This window comes from Crinia signifera, chromosome 1 (genome assembly GCF_055691185.1).
Source record: "Crinia signifera chromosome 1, ASM5569118v1, whole genome shotgun sequence".
Taxonomy (NCBI): Eukaryota; Metazoa; Chordata; class Amphibia; order Anura; family Myobatrachidae; genus Crinia; species Crinia signifera.
Genome location: NC_139217.1, coordinates 301,752,350 through 301,773,803, shown reverse-complemented (window position 1 = coordinate 301,773,803; position 21,454 = coordinate 301,752,350).

Below are 21,454 nucleotides of genomic sequence, written 5' to 3'. Positions count from 1 at the left end.
TATTTAGTGCTGCTCAAACCTTTTCCCTTTTCCTTTCGTTATCCACAACAAGCTGGGTTATGGCAAGGTTTGTGCACCGTGGGCGCCCAAGCATCTGTCAGAGAATCAGAAGTTGTAGAGAATGGGTGTTTAAATGACCCATCTGTTTCCGTACAGCCTGCCGACTGTATGCCCCCTCGCCGCCTCAATCCTCGTGACATGATGCTAGCAGATGTTTACATTCACACATCGGCTCGCATGCGTCCGCACAAAGGAGAAATCATTTGATGTTATGGACCAACAAATGATTTCTCCTCTCACCGTAGAAAAAAGAAAGACCTGGACTTACTTTAATCCTACACGGTGATGGGCGAAACGGGGACGGGCGCTGTAATCATGTGACGCCATCTGCCCACACCAAACAGGCAGGGCCAAGCCCAGCAATTCCATGGGTGCGCCCACTATTTTTGTGGGCACACCCATAAAACACTGGGCAGAACTTTGTTTCATGCACATCTTTCCTTTCTCACAAAGGCTTCTCCAGTCAGAGTTCCTCCTTTCTCCTATACCCATAACAATATCATATACAGTTGAATAGATGACTTATCAAACTGTAATCTGCTACATGAACCTAACTTCCTCCCCTCCTTCTGCTGTTCCAAACAATTTTTTTACTACACCATACTATACCATACCACCAACGTAGCTGCTGCGCGCTGTTGGCGCACTGAAAATTTCAGAGGGGTGTGGCCTATACTCCAGGGGCGTGGCCTATAGCCATGCCCCCAGCCCCCTGGCTGCGGGAATAGACGCTGTGCGCATGCACACAGCGTTTATTTCCTGCTACTTAGCAGCAGACAGGGGGGACTCCCAACAGCCCCCCTCACCGCGGGACACTGCCGGCCGCGGGAGGGACAGCGGGACAGGCCCTGATAATCGGGACTGTTCCGCTGTAATCGGGACTGTTGGGAGGTATGCTATACTAAAGCTGTCCATAAGAGATCACATGGGAATGCAGGATAGCACAGATCAAAATAGAGATACCATCAAAAATGTCTCTCTTAGGGCCTTATTCTAGTTGACTCTTAGAGGCAAATTCCTTCTCAGATGGACAAAACCATGTGCACTGAAGTGGGGCAGATGTAACAGGTGCAGATAGATTTAGATTTGGGTGAGTTATTTTGTTTCGGTGCAGGGATACTAACTGACTGCTTTATTTCTACACTGCAATAAAGATCTCACTTTGAAGGAAAAAAACACCCAAATCTAATATCTGCACATGTTACATCTGCCACCCTGCAGTGCACATGGTTTTGTCCATTTGAGAAGGAATTTGCCTCCAAGAGTGAGCTAGAATAAGGCCCTAAGTACCATAGTTCTCTCAGACTCCCCAGAAAAACATCTTCACTCTTAAGAACTGGTAGATTGAGGTGACAAGGTGAAAAGTACAACATACTGTACATAATTTCCTTCCTGCAGGTAGCAGTAAACAGCACAAAAACATCCTGTGAACTTGTAACATCTACAAACAGCTCCATTCATTGTGCAATTAAATGTCATATTAACCATCTTGTTGAATGGATGCCCAATTCCTCTTCCGCTTTATTGAAGCTTTTACTTATTGACTTCTGCGTAGGCTGCAAAATAATACCACACAGTCGTTTATTTATTAAGATAAAAAACATTTAGGCAGGTTCTAGCAACATGGTTTGCTAGGCATTGTCGATGACATTTATGGGGTTAGAATATGAGAATTGAGTTTGCCATTTTATTTTTTTATTGGTACAAAAAGAATCACACTATATTGTAGTACTTAAAGCAGAAAACTAAATATCATATACAGTAGTAGTCTGTAACATTATTTTATATATGAACTAGCTGTACCCGGCCACTTGTTGCTGTGGCTCAGTCTGGTTAAATGGAAAACAAAGAAAAAGTGCACGTTTGTGATATGTTCAATTTTACAATGCTTGTGGGTATACAATATTTGTTGTTGTTCCATTGTCTGTGCAGATATTGAGATTGTCTGGTTTGCAGACTCTAGAACACGCAACATATAATTGTCCATGGGCAGAATGCGCTAAACCGAAAAATGCATTAAAAACTCTGTTACCGGGGTTTTCCCCACATTTTCATATGCAGGAAACCCCTCGCGCTGGTTTTTTGCTGGAATTTTTAGGGCCCCATACACTGATATATCTGGGGGGCCCTACGCCCTCAAACGCTATCAACCCCCATTTTTGCTGGAACATTGTGTCCAGTACACACTCCGACCTGCGTTCTTTACCATTGATGCCCTCCTTCACCCCAAGGCTTGGGCTCTATCACACTGTCGCACTGCCTTACCCCGCGACCTGCGCATTATACTGTAACACCAATGCGCTCCCTTGCCCTGCGCTCTTTCACATCCATGCACTCCCTCACCCTGCGGCATGCGTTCTATAACACAGTAATGCGCTCCATCACACTGACTGATCCATAACCCTCCCTACTCCTGAAGCCTAATCCTTCCCTTGTATTCTGCACCCTAAATATACATACAAAGCACTTACTGTAACATAAGAAGCACTCACAGTGCATTCTCTCTGTGGGTGGCCCTGACTTGGCAGCAACTTCATTTATTCATTTATTCCTCTCCCAGGATTAGTACATGCAGCACAGTAGGTCTGTTACTTTGTAGCACCACCCCTTCTGGGACCCATGTAGTTCCACCCCTTCAAGTTCTGTGTTGCTCCGCCCCCTTCTCCAAGAGTGCTTGCGTGCAGGCAGCGGCACTGAGAGGGAGAGAGATGCTGAGGGCTGCGGCTTCTAATCCGAGGCTTGCCACAGCCCGCTCCGCAGGTCATATGAGGGAGGGGAAGGGAACCACGGTAGGGGAGACTCCATCTGAGTGACAGCTGAGTGGGGGACTGGCAGGCCTTGGGGCCCCTCAGGTCATCGGCGCCCAGGATGGCTGTGCCCCTTGACCCCCCTGTCTCCGGGCCTGGGGTGGGGGTGTTTGTATCACCAGCAAAAGCTGGCGATACCTCATAGAAGCCTATGGGCTTCTGACCGCGAGCCCCGGCGCCCCGCGACAACCCCCTGCCGACCCCCCTCACTTTTGTCCGGGCAGCACAATGCTGTGCTGGGTGGACCAATGGCCTCCTCCTCCTCCCTAGCCCCTACATCCCCTTCCAGATGCAGGGAGGAGGAGGCAGAGTCATGCCCGACAGCCAGTGTGATAATTATGTGTGCGGTATCCGGCAAAGTGCTTATTGCACATTTGCAGTTGTGAAATAACAAAAGCTGGCGATACCCCATAGAAGCCTATGGGCTTCTTACCAATACCCCCGCTGCCCCGCATGGACCCCCTCCGCCCTGCGCTGACCCCCTGCCGACCCCCCCCCATGCCGTGATGCCCGTTACACATAGCAAATGCTCCAATGTCCGTTACACATTATATTGCACTTCATAATGTTCGTTACACATTATTCTGCAAGCTGTAATGGCTACTACATTTTATGTCATACACCGTAATGCCCAGAACACATAAGGCCACACATGACACATTGTGATACCCATTACATACTATACCACACACGTAATGCTACTTAGGTCAGGCTGTGGGGGGGGAGGGGAGGGGTTCATTAGGGTTACGCACTAGGGACAAAGTTAAACTGTGGGTGGACAGTTCGGGTTAATTTACCATGGGGTAACCATTAGGCTGTTAAGGGGGGTTGTGCACTAGGGGCAGGGTTGTCCAGTACTGGGGGGGGGGGGGCTGATGGTGGTGGTATGCAGAAACGCGTTTCGGGGAGTAATCCCCTTCTTCAGGCTGGATATACAGCCTGAAGAAGGGGATTACTCCCCGAAACGCATTGCTGCATTACGCTGGTGGATTTGCACCTATCTTTGGCACTTGGACACTTTTCTGAAAAGGACGCACTTGCACTTTTCTCACCGGGACCTTCACCCCAAACCATCTGCGGTGGTGCCACAGAGCTTATCGCATAAGTTATAGCCCACCGCAACCAAACATCAGGGTGAGGTATTCTTTTTATCTTTGTGTGTAAAGCATACCACCCGGTTTTGAACTTCAATGTCCATGTGCACTTTGTATGTATGAATTTTAAAGTATATCTTTGTCAATAAATGTTTTAAAACTTAAACAACTCACATTTTGTTTATGAACCTGCGCCAAGCTGTACCATATTTCCATTTACCAAAATTTATTCTCCAGGGGGAAGGTATCCCCCCCATGGTAATACAGCAGGCTGCATCTTCATAATTCATGCGCTTTGATCACAGGAAAACCAAACAAAAATTATGCTTTACATATTGTCATCAGGCATCAAACACACAATACACCATAATTACCGTAAATAGCTTACCAAATGCAGGATGCCGAGACTGGCGGCACCACGCACCCGTTTGGGAGGCACTAGGCAGTGACATCACACGCTCTCCAACCACGCGGCGAGCAGTCCTGTGCATCACTCATGTACATGTGGTAGGGAATATAGATTGTAAGCTCCACTGGGGCAGGGACTGATGTGAATGGTCAAATATTCTCTGTAAAGCGCTGCGGAATCTGTGTGCGCTATATAAGAAACTGCTAATAAATAAATAATAAATAAATCACTCAGTTTACCCCATCACCATAGCAACGAGTGACAAGGCTGCCACAATGTTAAAAACAATTACAAACAACTAACAACATCACAAATTACATAAGCGGTTAGATACAGCATACCATCATAAAAAAAACACCAGCTACTACAATCAAAATACAACTTTTCATGATCATGAGAAACACTTATAAGAACGCAGACATACCAGATAGTTAATTTAACCCATGGGCCACTATCGTTCACAATCTCTGTATCCACCGCACCTCACATCTTAACAGCTGGAGGCCGCGCTTACCCCCCCCCCCCCCTGATAGAACTGGGGACATGGTCTATCATCCTGTAACGGATGGTAGACAGATTATGTTATAACGCTACAAAATGACGTGCGACCGGCTGGTCACTCATGCCACTCACCAAAGCTTTTCTGATGGCGGCCTTGTGGGCGGCCATCCTTTCTTTGAATGGCCGCTCGGTTTTACCAATATACGAAAGACCACATGGGCAAACTATCTAGTATACTGTAAATTTCTTATTGCACGTTAGCGTATGTCTAATATTGATCATTTTACCAGTCCTGGAATGTGCAAATATATATATATCCTGAAGACTGATATTTGACAAGCCGCTAGGAGTGGTGCAACATTTCCCACACCAGCCCCCCACCGGCAGTATACTAACTACCTGGATGTTGGCACCCCCATTGCCCTTTGGTTCTTGGAGAGCACACATGCACAGGCGATACTGAGGGGACCTTTTATTTAATCCACCTCCATTTTAATTAGAAGGTGTCTGCACCATTTATTTTGAGGTTTGGGAATTAATACCTCAATACCAATTTACAGCATTGGCTCAAACCCTAAAGTATAAAAAGTAGTCCTTTGTTGGAGGTTGGTCTAGTAGGGGATTTTCCAGAAATGGCCACCCTGATCCAGATCAATAAGATCCATCAATCTGGAGGGTCACTCCCTTATTAAAATCTATTAATCACATTTGTTGCACATATACGGTCCAGCTACATGATCTAAATAAAGACGGATCATATATTTCTAAAAAAATCTTCTAATTAAGGAACAAGTACTACAGTAGTAATTTACCTTTAGAAGATCCAGCGTGAATAAATCATTCAAATTTCCGTACCAATTAAAAACATTTTTTATTGCTGAAAAAAGATTTATGTCTAACCCCTGATGAAGTCTCATAAAGGGACGAAACGCGTTGGGTTATTGGTTTGATCGCTATTCCAAGAAAAATCTTCCAAGTGTATGACCTTTTTATAATTTTTAATAAATGTTTTTTATTTGAATGAAGTCCTGGTGGATGTTAATTCTACATTGAGTGGAAAGACATTTCAAATTGTATTGATAAATTGTATATGGGCGCTTAATAACACTATTGGGTTGTATATATATATATATATATATATATATATATATATATATATATATTAGAGATGTGCGGCGGCCACTTTTTCGGGTTTTGGTTTTGGATCTGGATCTCCCTTCGTGTTTTGGATCTGGATTGGTTTTGGCAAAACCACCCTTGCGGGTTTTGGTTTTGGATCTGGATTTTTTTGGAAAAATGCTAAAAATTGCTAAAATAATAGTTTTCGGGCCTGTTTTTGCCCCTAAAGTGTTATTAAGCTCAATAACATTAGTTTCCACTCATTTCTAGACAATTTTGATCACTTCACAGCTCACAAAATCGTTTTCATATACTGTAGTAGGGCCATAAGGTTATCCCGAGGTAGCTGGATGACTAAGCTAGGCGACAGCAGTGGGCATCACATACATGTGGACCTTACACATCCAACCTGGCACATGTTGGAAGCAGAGCAGCACTACAGGGGCAGACAGGGTGGCAGTTTAATAACCCCCCCCCCCTTGTAGCTGCGCTCCTCTGTTAGAACCTCCACACAAGTACCAAGAGCCCAATGTGGATTGATTTTGCAGTTTGGCATGTGCAGCCAAGGAGCAGTGGGTGTTTGGTGCAGCATTGACTGTGTCTGCAAGGTAGTATCTGATTGGATCAGTTTAATATCTAACAAGACCCCTATCTGGCGTGAGGTCACGTGGTTTGTGAAGTTACCTCCTTATCAAACTTGATCAGACTGGCTATGCGTGCGTTCCATTTCCTCCCTCACCACTTCACCACATTACATGTGTTCCTCCCGAAGCCACGCACTTGGTCTAGTACGCTGACCATCAGCAGTTGTTGGGACTTCTTCCCCAAACATTTCTCAATCCATCCATACTATCCCAAAAGGAGGATAAATACTCTGGATGTCACTGATGACATATATTCTTCCCCAATAGAGAAGGACCGATCTTCGTTCAAAGCTATACTAGTAGCTGCGCTCCTCTGGTAGAAGATCCAATCAAGTACCAAAACCCCTGTTTGGCTTGATTGTGCACTCTTCCTCATGTTCAGCCAAGGAGCAGTGGGCGTTTTGTGCAGCACTTATTTAGTCTGCAAGGTAGTATCTGATTAGATCAGTTTAATATCTAACAAGACCCCTATCTGGCGTGAGGTCACGTGGTTTCTGAACGCTGGGAGCATTACCAGTTGCCTCCTCATCCATCACCTAATGGGTGGAGGGGGTGGGGTAATTGGTGGCAGGGGTGGGGTAATTGGTGGCCTCCACCTCTCTAGGACCCCAGGTTAGGAGATCCCTATATAGTCTACCCTTATAGACCGCTATCTAGGTAGTAGGGTCAATTTGTCTGCGACATCTGTCACCCAATTCACCGCCAAGGTTAATTTGTTTGAGCTGGCTGGCTAGGTGTGTTTTCCCTTACCTCCCTCACCACTTCACCAAATCACATGTGTTCCTCCCGAAGCCACGCACTCAGTCTAGGAATGGATAAGACCATGGATGTCCCTGAGGACATGTTTTCATCCATTATGGATGGGGTGGAGAGCGAATCACCCATCTCCCCACCATTCATCCATCATAGATTTAAAAATTTATGACGCTACAAAGAGCCAACAAATGACGCAGAAAGAGGTGCAAGAAAGATTTGCTGGGGCCCTGCCACCCAGCCATCCATCCATCCGGGACATCCCATCCAAAAAGAAGTACGATAGGAAGGGATAAGACCATGGATGTCCATGAGGACATATTTTCATCCATAATGGATGATGTGGAGAGAGAAACCACCCACCTCCCCACCATTCATCCATCAAAGATTTAAAAATTTATGACGCTACAAAGAGCCAACAAATGACGCAGAAAGAGGTGCAAGAAAAAGATTTGCTGGGGCCCTGCCACCCAGCCATCCATCCGGGACATCCCATCCAAAAAGAAGTACGATAGGAAGGGATAAGACCATGGATGTCCATGAGGACATATTTTCATCCATAATGGATGATGTGGAGAGAGAAACCACCCACCTCCCCACCATTCATCCATCAAAGATTTAAAAATTTATGACGCTACAAACAGCCAACAAATGATGCAGAAAGAGGTGCAAGAAAAAGATTTGCTGGGGCCCTGCCACCCATCCATCCATCCATCCGGGACATCCCATCCAAAAAGAAGTACGATAGGAAGGGATAAGACCATGGATGTCCATGAGGACATATTTTCATCCATAATGGATGATGTGGAGAGAGAAACCACCCACCTCCCCACCATTCATCCATCAAAGATTTAAAAATTTATGACGCTACAAAGAGCCAACAAATGATGCAGAAAGAGGTGCAAGAAAAAGATTTGCTGGGGCCCTGCCACCCAGCCATCCATCCATCCGGGACATCCCATCCAAAAAGAAGTACGATAGGAAGGGATAAGACCATGGATGCCCATGAGGACATATTTTCATCCATAACGGATGATGTGGAGAGAGAAACCACCCACCTCCCCACCATTCATCCATCAAAGATTTAAAAATGTATGACGCTACAAAGAGCCAACAAATGACGCAGAAAGAGGTGCAAGAAAAAGATTTGCTGGGGCCCTCCCACCCAGCCATCCATCCGGGACATCCCATCCAAAAAAGAAGTACGATAGGAATGGATGAGACCATGGATGTCCATGAGGACATATTTTCATCCATAATGGATGATGTGGAGAAAGAAATCACCCATCTCCCCACCATTCATCCATCAAAGAGGTAAAAAATCAGGACGCTACAAACAGCCAACAAATGATGCAGAAAGAGGTGCAAGAAAAAGATTTGCTGGGGCCCTCCCACCCAGCCATCCATCCTGGACATCCCATCCAAAAAAGAAGTACGATAGGAATGGATGAGACCATGGATGTCCATGAGGACATATTTTCATCCATAATGGATGATGTGGAGAAAGAAATCACCCATCTCCCCACCATTCATCCATCAAAGATTTAAAAATTTATGACGCTACAAAGAGCCAACAAATGACGCAGAAAGAGGTGCAAGAAAAAGATTTGCTGGGGCCCTCCCACCCAGCCATCCATCCAGGACATCCCATCCAAAAAAGAAGTACGATAGGAATGGATGAGACCATGGATGTCCATGAGGACATATTTTCATCCATAATAGATGATGTGGAGAGAGAAATCACCCATCTCCCCAACATTCATCCATCAAAGAGGTAAAAAAATTAGGACGCTACAACAGCCAACAAAACGACGCAGAAAGAGGTGCAAGATGACATTGTCCTTGGGCCCTCCCACCCTTATGTTGTATACAGGACATGCACAGTTTAACAAACCAATCATTTCAGCGACAGGGACTTCAGCGGCAGGGACTGTCAACTGTGGCTGAAATGATTGGTTTGTTTGGGCCCCCACGAAAAATAAATGGCAATGGGCATTGCACAAACTGGCTTTACAAGATGTCATCCTCAGCATCAGATTCCTCAGCCTCATCCTCTTCTTCACACACAAATAATTCGTCGTCGCTGGAATCAACCAATACAGGAGGACTGTGTGTATTAGGAGGATGTAAGTGCTGGTGAAGGAGGTCAAGTTCGTGGAATTTGAAATTCATTTTTCTGAACATCATCTTCTCCACGTTTTGTGGAAGTAACCTCCTACGCCGATCGCTTACAAGGTTCCCAGCTGCGCTGAAGACTCTCTCAGAATATACACTGGAGGGTGGACAACTTAAATAAAGCAAAGCCAGTTTGTGCAAAGGATGCCACATTGCCTTTTTTTTTTTGCCAATAATGGAATGGACAATCTGACATACCTATATCGATGCTATCGGCAAAGTTGTCATCCACCATTCTTTCAATTGTGATAGCATCATAGTCAGTAGCAGTCGACATGTCCATTATGCTAGGAAGCTCCTTCAGTCCGGACCAGATGTCAAATATATTTCCGGACTGAATAGCAGTGGGTCTCCTAGGAAAATTTAGCTTTTTCCTCGCAACCCCAGTGGTAGAAATTGAAGGAGAAGTTGTGTGCCTGCCACTTTCCGCTTCAGCTGACAAATTTTGGAGCAAGAGGTCTTTGCACCTCTGCAGATTTGTTCCCATTGGTAACAAAGACACAATGTAAGACTTAAACCTAGGATCCAGTATTGTCGCCAAAATATAATGATCTAATTGTAAGAGATCGACGACCCTTGGATCCTTGCTAAGTGAACTAATAGCGTGATCCACTAGTCCTACATATTTAGCAGATTCACTGTGCTTCAACTCCTCCTTCAATTTCGCCAACTGCTTTTGCAAAAGGCCTATCAAGGGAATGACCTGGCTCAAGCTGGCAGTGTCAGAACTAACTTCGCGTGTAGCACCCTCAAAGGGCTGCAGGATCTTGCACACCACGGAAATTATTCTCCACTGAGCTTGACTCAGGTGCATTCCCGTTCCTCTCCCTATGTCATAGGTCGAGGTGTAGGTTTGGATGGCCTTTTGCTGCTCCTCCATCCGCTGAAGCATATAGAGGGTGGAATTCCACCTCGTGACCACCTCTTGCTTCAGCTGATGGCAGGGCAAATTTAGCTTTTCTTGCAAGTCTTGCAATCTCCTGCACGCACTTGCAGAATGACGAAAATGTCCACAAATTTTCCGAACAACTGACAACATCTCTTGAACACCCCTGTCCTTTTTCAAGAAATGGTGCACCACCAAATTTACTGTGTGAGCAAAACATGGGACATGTTGGAATTCGCCCACATGTAATGCACTCACAATATTGGTGGCATTGTCGGATACCACAAATCCCGAGGAGAGTCCAAGTGGGGTAAGCCATTGCGCAATGACTTCCCGTAGTTTTTCTAGGAGGTTTTCCGCTGTGTGCCTTTTACTGAAACCGGTGATACACAGTGTAGCCTGCCTCTGAATAGCAATGGAAGATGATGTTGCTGCTGCTGCTGTTGGTGCTGCTGCTGAAGGCAATACATCCACCCAGTGAGCAGTCACAGACATGTAGTCTTTTGTTTGCCCTGTTCCGCTTGTCCACATATCCGTGGTTAAGTGGACAGTGGGTACAGAGGCATTTTTAAGGACAGTAACAACGCTTTTTTTAATGTCCGTGTACAGTCTGGGTATTGCCTTCCTTAAGAAGTGGAACCTAGATGGAATTTGGTAACGGGGACATAGGATCTCTAGCAACTGGGTAAAACCCACAGAATTAATTGCGGATACTGGACGCACGTCTATTACCAACATAGTTGTTATGGCGTCAGTAATACGCTGTGCAACGGGGTGACTGCTGGCATACTTCATCCCCCTTTCAAAGGATTGACTTACAGTCAGTTGCTTGGCTAAGTGATCAGGACTAGCATTCCTGGTCCCCTTCCTGGAAGCAGCAGCAGCACCAGCAGCAGTAGCAGCAGAAGCAACAGGTGTACCTGATAAGGATGCTTCTGAGGAATCCAGGATAGGAGAGGTTTCAGTCAGGATCATGACATTGGGTGCAGGACTACTTCCCAATCCCATAATCTCTGAGGATGGGGATGATGCAGTTGTTTGAGGAGATTGCAGGACCTTGGATTTAACAAAGAAAGGGGAGCAGGGCGGTGACGCTGGGCGGGCTGCTACATGTTTGTTCACAGTTTCTTTTGACAAAAACTTCTGATGAATGCGCTGCAAATGACGTAACAGTGAGGAGGTCCCAAGGTGCTGCACGTCCTTACCTCTACTTACAATAGCTTTGCAAACGCTACACACGGCTTGACAGTTGTTGTCCGGATTTGGGTAGAAATAATTCCATACATACGAGGTGGATTTTTTGGTCTTTTGCCCTGGCATGACAATGGGCTTTTCCACACCCCGGACAACAACTGTCTCCGTCGGTGCCTTAAAACAAACAACATCATCCTCAACATCGTCATCATCTGCATCCCTCTATGTGCCAGCTTCACCAACAGAATCCACATCCAATTCCTCAGAAGCATCCTCAATAACCAGGTCAAAATCTTGACTGGGGATGCTCTTGCACACACTTGCAGAGGGCATGCAAATGGTGGAATGAACCTCCTCTTCACAAACAGTATTTGAAAGGTCCGGCTCACATATGGCATCCGCGGACACACTTAGACTCTCCTCTGGGATTTGTGACATTTGTGAACTCGCCTTTGTCTTAAAAACTTTCATTCTTTTTTTTGTAGTAGCAGAAGGGCTACCATCATTCTTCTGAGACGCTGTACCATCAGTCAGAAACAAAGACCAAGGCCGTAGCCTTTCCTTCCCACTGCGTGTGGTGAACGGCATATTGCCAATTTTATTTTTCTCCGCACGTGACTTAATTTTTTTTTTATGGACCATTGTAAAATGAGATTTCTGCTTTGCTTTTACATGGCCTCTAGGCCTTTGACCATCCGCCTTGCCATCATGAATCTGACTGGTGGTAGCAGCTTTAGAAGTTCTATCAGGTTGCTGATCTCCCACTATTTCCTCCTCCATCATCCTCCAAAAATTTGGTTTTTAAAAAAAATACTTTTATTTATTTTTCTGATTTTTTACACTGGACACAGCCTGTGACACTGGACACTGCCCCTGGTCACTGGACACTGCCCCTGGGCACAGCCCGTTACACTGGATATATGTCGTCACACTGGACACTGGATATATGTCGTCACACTGGACACAGGATATATGTCGTCACAGTGGACACAGGATATATGTCGTCACACTGGACACAGGATATATGTCGTCACACTGGACACAGGATATATGTCGTCACACTGGACACAGGATATATGTCATCACAGTGGACACTGGATATATGTCGTCACAGTGGACACAGGATATATGTCGTCACAGTGGACACTGGATATATGTCGTCACACTGGACACAGGATATATGTCGTCACACTGGACAATGGATATATGTCGTCACACTGGACACAGGATATATGTCGTCACACTGGACACTGGATATATGTCGTCACAGTGGACACAGGATATATGTCGTCACACTGGACACTGGATATATGTCGTCACACTGGACAATGGATATATGTCGTCACACTGGACAATGGATATATGTCACGCTGGACACAGGATATATGCCGGCACACATTACATGTCACACTGGACACAGGATATATGTTGTGACTTGTGACACTGGACACAGGATATATTGTCGTCACACTGGCCACTGGATATATGTCGTCACACTGGACACAGGATATATGTCGTCACACTGGACACAGGATATATGTCGTCACACTGGACACAGGATATATGTCGTCACACTGGACACTGGATATATGTCATCACACTGGACACTGGATATATGTCGTCACACTGGACACAGGATATATGTCGTCACAGTGGACACCGGATATATGTCGTCACACTGGACACTGGATATGTGTCTTCACACTGAACACAGGATATATGTCGTCACACTGGACACAGGATATATGTCGTCACACTGGACACAGGATATATGTCGTCACACTGGACACAGGATATATGTCGTCACACTGGACACAGGATATATGTCGTCACACTGGACACTGGATATATGTCGTCACACTGGACAATGAATATATGTCGTCACACTGGACAATGGATATATGTCATGCTGGACACAGGATATATGCCGGCACACATTACATGTCACACTGGACACAGGATATATGTCGTCACACTGGACACAGGAAATATGTCGTCACAGTGGACACTGGATATATGTCGTCACACTGGACACAGGATATATGTCGTCACACTGGACACAGGATATATGTCGTCACACTGGACACAGGATATATGTCGTCACACTGGACACAGGATATATGTCGTCACAGTGGACACTGGATATATGTCGTCACACTGGACACAGGATATATGTCGTCACAGTGGACACTGGGTATATGTTGTCACACTGGACACAGGATATATGTCGTCACACTGGACACAGGATATATGTCGTCACACTGGACACTGGATATATGTCGTCACACTGGACAATGGATATATGTCGTCACACTGGACAATGGATATATGTCACACTGGACACAGGATATATGTCGTCACACTGGACACTGGATATATGTCGTCACACTGGACACTGGATATATGTCGTCACAGTGGACACAGGATATATGTCGTCACACTGGACACTGGATATATGTCGTCACACTGGACAATGGATATATGTCGTCACACTGGACACAGGATATATGTCGTCACACTGGACACTGGATATATGTCGTCACAGTGGACACTGGATATATGTCGTCACACTGGACACAGGATATATGTCGTGACACTGGACACAGGATATATGTCGTCACACTGGACACAGGATATATGTCGTCACACTGGACACAGGATATATGTCGTCACAGTGGACACTGGATATATGTCGTCACACTGGACACAGGATATATGTCGTCACAGTGGACACTGGATATATGTCGTCACACTAGACACAGGATATATGTCGTCACACTGGACACAGGATATATGTCGTCACACTGGCCACTGGATATATGTCGTCACACTGGACACAGGATATATGTCGTCACACTGGACACAGGATATATGTCGTCACACTGGACACAGGATATATGTCGTCACACTGGACACTGGATATATGTCGTCACACTGGACACTGGATATATGTCGTCACACTGGACACAGGATATATGTTGTCACAGTGGACACTGGATATATGTTGTCACAGTGGACACTGGATATATGTCGTCACACTGGACACTGGATATGTGTCGTCACACTGGACACAGGATATATATCGTCACACTGGACACAGGATATATGTCGTCACACTGGACACAGGATATATGTCGTCACACTGGACACAGGATATATGTCGTCACACTGGACACAGGATATATGTCGTCACACTGGACACAGGATATATGTCGTCACACTGGACACTGGATATATGTCGTCACAGTGGACACAGGATATATGTCGTCACACTGGAAATGGATATATGTCACGCTGGACACAGGATATATGCCGGCACACATTACGGGGGAAATTTACTAATATGAAAAACCTAGTTTTTCGTATTAGTATTTTCCCTACGACTGCATACGACTGTTTCAGTCGTATGCAAAGTCGTGTTTCGGAGGGGGATTTACAAAGCAGTCATATACGACTGCTTTGTAACCCTCTGATGTCGTAGGAATTCGTATTAGCAGTCGTATATACGGCTGCTAATATGAATTATTTGTAGGCAGTCTGCACGGATCAGTCAGATCCGTGCAGGCTGCAAGGTGTAAAAAAAAATTAAATAAATAATAATAAAAAAAAAAACCGCCATGGGGTCCCCCCCACAGCCGAAACCAGCACCAGGCTGACAGAGCCTGGAGCCGGTAATTAAAAATCAGGGAACCCGACAAATAGGGGTTCCCTGATTTTTAACAACCAGCCCCAGGCTTCTGCTCTGGGGCTGGTTCCCAAAATACGGGGGACAAAATGACTAGGGGTCCCCCGTATTTTAAGAACCAGCCCCAGGCAAAACCAGCCAGCAGAGTAATGCCACAGCCGGGGGGAGACTTTTTATGCAAGTCCCCCCGGCCAAAGCATTAACCCTACCGACCAGTCAGCCTGGCCAGGGGCCCTGGGGGAGACCTTTCCTGATTGGCCGCTAGGCGGCTAGGCGGCTCCTGATTGGCCAGAATTCATTCTGAGCCCAGACACCGAAGAGGAAGGTTCTCTCCGGCTCTGAAAGCCGGGGAGCGTCGCGGAAGATGCTGACAGCTGCTGGAAGTCGCCAGCAGCTGTCAGAAGACCTGGATGTCGACAGATGAAGAAAGAAGACCATCCATGCAGGACCTGGGTGAGTAGGATTTCCTTCCACAGGTCCAACATGGATTATCCTCGGACAGGACGCCGTCCCCGGAGCCGCCGACACGGAGCCGCCGACACCGGAGCCAGCGACCTACCAACGGGATCAAGATAGGTAAGTATCAGTATGTGTGTAATGTGTGTATTAAACTTTTATTTAAAATGGGTGTCAGTGTGTTTTATTTAACTATTTTTTTTACTGTGGCACTACAAGACCCAGCGGGCCCTTTAATGCCCAGCAGGCTGGGACTTGTGGTTCTCCAAGTCCTAGCTTGCTGGGGAGGCTTGCTGGCACTTGTAGTGCCACAGTAAAAAACAATCGTTTGTTCTATTTTTTACACCGCTATCAGCTCAATGCCCACCGCCCAGGGGCATCGAGGACAGCACCAGGCTTCAGCCTGGTCAGGTAAGTCCTGGAGGGGGGGGACCCCTTTATTGGGGCGGTCCCCACTCCCCCAGGGCCCCTGGCCAGGCTGACTGGTCGGTAGGGTTAATGCTTTGGCCGGGGGGACTTGCATAAAAAGTCTCCCCCCGGCTGTGGCATTACCCTGCTGGCTGGTTTTGCCTGGGGCTGGTTCTTAAAATACGGGGGACCCCTAGTCATTTTGTCCCCCGTATTTTGGGAACCAGCCCCAGAGCAGGAGCCTCTATTTTCCTGTCGTATTTGCGTGGGTGTTTTACACCACTAAGCAGCCGTATTATCAGTACGGCTGCTTAGTAAATCAGAAACCACCATTCTTTTGAATGGTGATTTCTGTCGTATCCTATCGATGGTGTAGACATTCGTATTTGTAAATACAAATACGAATGTTCCATCTTTAGGACTACGAATTGTTGTATTTTTGGGATTGTAAATCCCGAAAATACAAATTCGTAAAAAAAGGTGTATTTCTCCCTACGAATACACCTTTTTTCTACGAATCCATTTTGGTAAATGTCCCCCTACATGTCACACTGGACACAGGATATATGTTGTGACTTGTGACACTGGACACAGGATATATTGTCGTCACACTGGACACTGGATATATGTCATCACACTGGACACAGGATATATGTCGTCACACTGGACACTGGATATATGTTGTCACACTGGACAATGGATATATGTCACGCTGGACACAGGATATATGCCGGCACACATTACATGTCACACTGGACACAGGATATATGTTGTGACTTGTGACACTGGACACAGGATATATGTCGTCACACTGGACACAGGATATATGTCGTCACACTGGACACAGGATATATGTCGTCACACTGGACACAGGATATGTCGTCAGTCGTCACACAGGACAGGACACAGGATATATGTCGTGAGTGACTCGTGACACTGGACAATGGATAAGATATAGGCCGTCACACTGGACACAGCCCCTTGTATTACTGCAGCCCCTGTACACAGTGTACTACTCAGCAGCACTGCAGCCCCTGCGTGTGAGCACTGCAGCACTGAGTTAGTTAGTTAAATCACAAAAAACACAGGGTTCAGGGCTAAATAAATCACAACACAGGGCTTGGGGCTAAATAAATTACAACAGGGCACGGGCCACAGGACAGCCCCTGGACAGTGGACACTGCAGCCCCTGCGTGTGAGCACTGCAGCACCTAGTTAGTTAAATCACACTACAGGGCTCAGGCCTATAAACAGTCACTGACTCTCAAGTCTACAACACAGGGCAGTGAGGGCAGGTCACGGAGCACAGCACGGAGCACATGGCACGGAGCACAGCACAGGGCAGTGAGGGCACAGGTCAGGTCACGGAGCACATGGCACAGAGCACAGCACGGAGCACATGGAGCTTCCCAACCACCCTCTTCCCTCTCCAAGATTGGAGTGAAGATGGCGGGGCGCGCGTGCGTCTTTTATAAGATCCCGCTCCCGCGAGAATCCAACAGCGCGATGATGACGTTCGGCCTCGTTATTGGTCCGGAATTCAGGCGGGAACTCCCGAGCCGGCTCGAATCTGGCCCGGATCCCCGATATTCGGATCTGTCGGATCTCGGGGATCCGGACCCGCTCATCTCAAAGTCATCAAATCATCAGAAGATGTCACCATGCTTCAAAATGATCTTGCAATTCTAGATGAGTGGGCAAAAAAATGGAAGATGAGGTTCAATGTAGATAAATGTAAGGTTATGCACCTTGGGAGACACAACCAGTGTGCAAGTTACAACCTTAGCGGAGAGAAACTGGGTAATTCCATACTTGAAAAGGATCTAGGAGTCCAAATAGACAGCAAACTAGGATGTAGTGCCCATTGTAATGTAGCTACAAAAAAGGCCAACAAAATTCTGGCATGTATTAAGAGGGGAATGGAAACTAGGGACTCGAGGGTAATTATGCCACTATATAAAGCATTGGTGAGACCTCACCTAGAGTACGGAGTACAGTTCTGGGCCCCACACTATAAAAAGGACATTATAGAATTAGAAAACGTCCAAAGGCGAGCAACAAAGCTTATTAGGGGAATGGAGAATTTAAGCAGGGGGAGAGATTAAGCAATTTGGGACTATTTACATTAGAAAAGAGACGTTTAAGGGGGGACATGCTCAACATGTACAAGTATATCAAGGGCCAATATAAGGAACTCTCACGCACCCTCTTTTCTACTAGAAAGGAATGTAGGACGCGAGGGCATGAATATAGATTAGAAGAAAAAAGATTTCATTCAGCTAGTAGAAAGAATTTCTTTACGGTCAGAACAGTCAAACTCTGGAACTCTCTTCCCAGAGAGGTGGTAACAGCTGGCTCATTAAATGCGTTCAAGGCAAAGTTGGACAAACATTTACTGGAGAAAAACATCCATGGGTACAAATAAGAAATATAATTTGTCTGTAAAATACCAGAACCTACCAAATCAGCAATGGATATCTATACCAGGTTGAACTAGATGGACGCAAGTCTTTTTTCAGCCTTACCTACTATGTAACTATGTAATATATATATATATATATATATATATATATATATATATATATATAAAAAATTCAATGGGGGTGCCAACATCCAGGTAGTTAGTATACTGCTGGTGGGGGGCTGGTGTGGGAAATGTTGCACCACTCCTAGCGGCTTGTCAAATATATATATGTGTATATATATATATATATATATATATATATATATATATATACACACACACACATATATATAGATAGATATATATATCTATCTATATATATGTGTCCATTTCCAGTGCACTCACAGTACTTATTAATCCATTGCTGGGGTGCTTGTGTAATTGCCTGTGTATGGCTATTATGCAAATCCAAGGACAAGGCACTCACCAGACTTTCTATATTTCCAAAGGTATTTTATTCTTTAAAATGACTGCATATTTCCTCCAACGTTTCGGACCCTCACAGGGCCCTTAGTCATGGTAGAGTCCATCAATAGAGACCCACTACCTGGGTCTCTATTGATGGACTGTACCAAGTCCTTTTGAATCTTTTTTTTTTTATTATTATTATTATTATTATTATTAAAATTGCCATTGTAATATCAAGAAGAACAATACAAAACTGCACTTGTTATTAATTTCCTTTCCTCTGCATTAATTGAGAAAAGGGATGATCTTGGTTACGACCATGCTCCAGGTCAGCATCCCGGCCAATCCTGCTCTAGAACCTGATTGATTTGAGCATAAGGGCAAGGCAATGACCTATAAAGGATAAATAATGCACTTTGCAATGTAAATATTTTTTATGAATTAGATTAAAACAAATTGTTAAACTGAAATAAAATTATATTTTTGTGTTTATGTTTTAGAAGCATGACCTTTGGTTATTCAGCTTTGTACAATAATTTACATAATACATAGAGCATTGCAATAAAACACTTTCTTTACCTACGCATGACAGCTTTAGAACATTCTGCTACAATGGAATGATAACTAAGTTTTTTTTTTTTTACTGTGTAGATGTCAAAGAGTAACTGTAATTAGCGTAATTCCATCTTCACAGACAAAAACAAGTCCTAGTTAGCTTTGTCATATCTATTCTGCAATAACAAGATGGGCCCTTATTCTGATCGGATCGGTACGGCCCGCGTGCGGCCGTACCGCCGATGTTTTTGTTCTGCACATGCGCAGAGGTCATTCTGCGCATGTGCAGCCCCCTTCGCCGCAGACGTCTTTCGTCCGCCGCAAAGGGGGCGTATAGGGGCGTGAGAGGCATCATGCCCTCATTTCCCTATGTGTACGCCCCGCGTTTCATGGGCGTTCCCATGCAAACGCGGGGCGTACGCATGGTAATGAGGCCATGACGCAACTCATGGGGGCGGAAAGCTGACGTCGCCGGATGTCAGCTTTCAGCCCCCATACAAGCTACCACACGGACGATTGTCCGTGTGGTCTCAGCTTGCGGGAGCTGTCGCGGCGTGCGGACCTGCCTTCGATGGTCGACGACCATCGAATGCAGGGGGCAGCTCCCACCATGGTGGAGGCGTAGCCTCCACCATTTTTATGCGGATCGCCAGCCGTCCGTGTACGGACGGCCGTGGCGATCCGTAGGGTGGGCGGGGATTCGTCTGGTGCGGTCGCAGCCGCATATGCGGCTCGACCGCACCAACCAGAATAAGGGGTCGAGTGAATTCATTAAGGGCTTGTTCTGTGCTGCAAATGTACTAATTATAGAGTTTTACCACTGATCATTTGTTATACAGGTTGAGTATCCCTTATACAAAATGCTCGGGACCAGAAGAATTTTGGATAACGGATTATTCAATATTTTGGAATATTTTTAAATTTAAATGAGGTATGCTGAGGTATCTTGCATTTATGTTGTATAAATACATGAAATACACACAAATTAAATATATTTTGTTTGTGCATGAAACAAGGTTTTAAAAAAATGAAACAAGGTTTGTGTACTATCTCAGGCACTGAATTTGAATGCCAAGTAATCACGTCCTTGCCCATATTTAGTGGTGCCAGTTACCTATTATTTCCCCAATAGTGTCAGTTACAGATGTAGCCAGTAGGTTTTTAGCAAAACAATAAAAAAATAAAAGTACATTTTGGAGACTAATAATTTGGATAACGGATATTTGGATAAGGGATGCTCAACCTGTATTTCATTCTAATGATGACTTACATCAGTCAGCATGTAGTAAACCAGGTACACACTAGTGTGTGCTAATCTGAAAAATGTCCCAATCTTATCTGATCTGTGCATTAACGCACAACCTTGGCAATTTCTTGCTTAGTGCATCTTTTTATCTATAAATTAGATTGGTAAGTCGGAAATGATATAGTGTGTACAGCGTACGGTATATGGCATTTCAATCTAAAGCGTTCTGAGTGTTTATCATTTAAAAAAATCTCTAACTCTGCCGCATACGTAGTGCAAATATTTAACTGATCAGCCAATTACTGACTGATCTGCATAATAATGGGACAGTCCTCAGTCATTTATTATTATTATAATAATAGAATATGCAATCACTTCTTCATTGCTTGATGCACATACATACACACTGCGTGCTTAGGCACCATGGGGTGCCCTGAGAGATTTGCAGGGGGGCCTCAGGTTGGTGGTCCTGGACCAAAACCAATAATTTATGAGCAAAGTGATTGACAACACCAGTGCCATAAAACATGTGGACAGTTAGAACCACAGCTAAATTTGGACTAGGAGTGCACTGAAATAATTCTGATTCT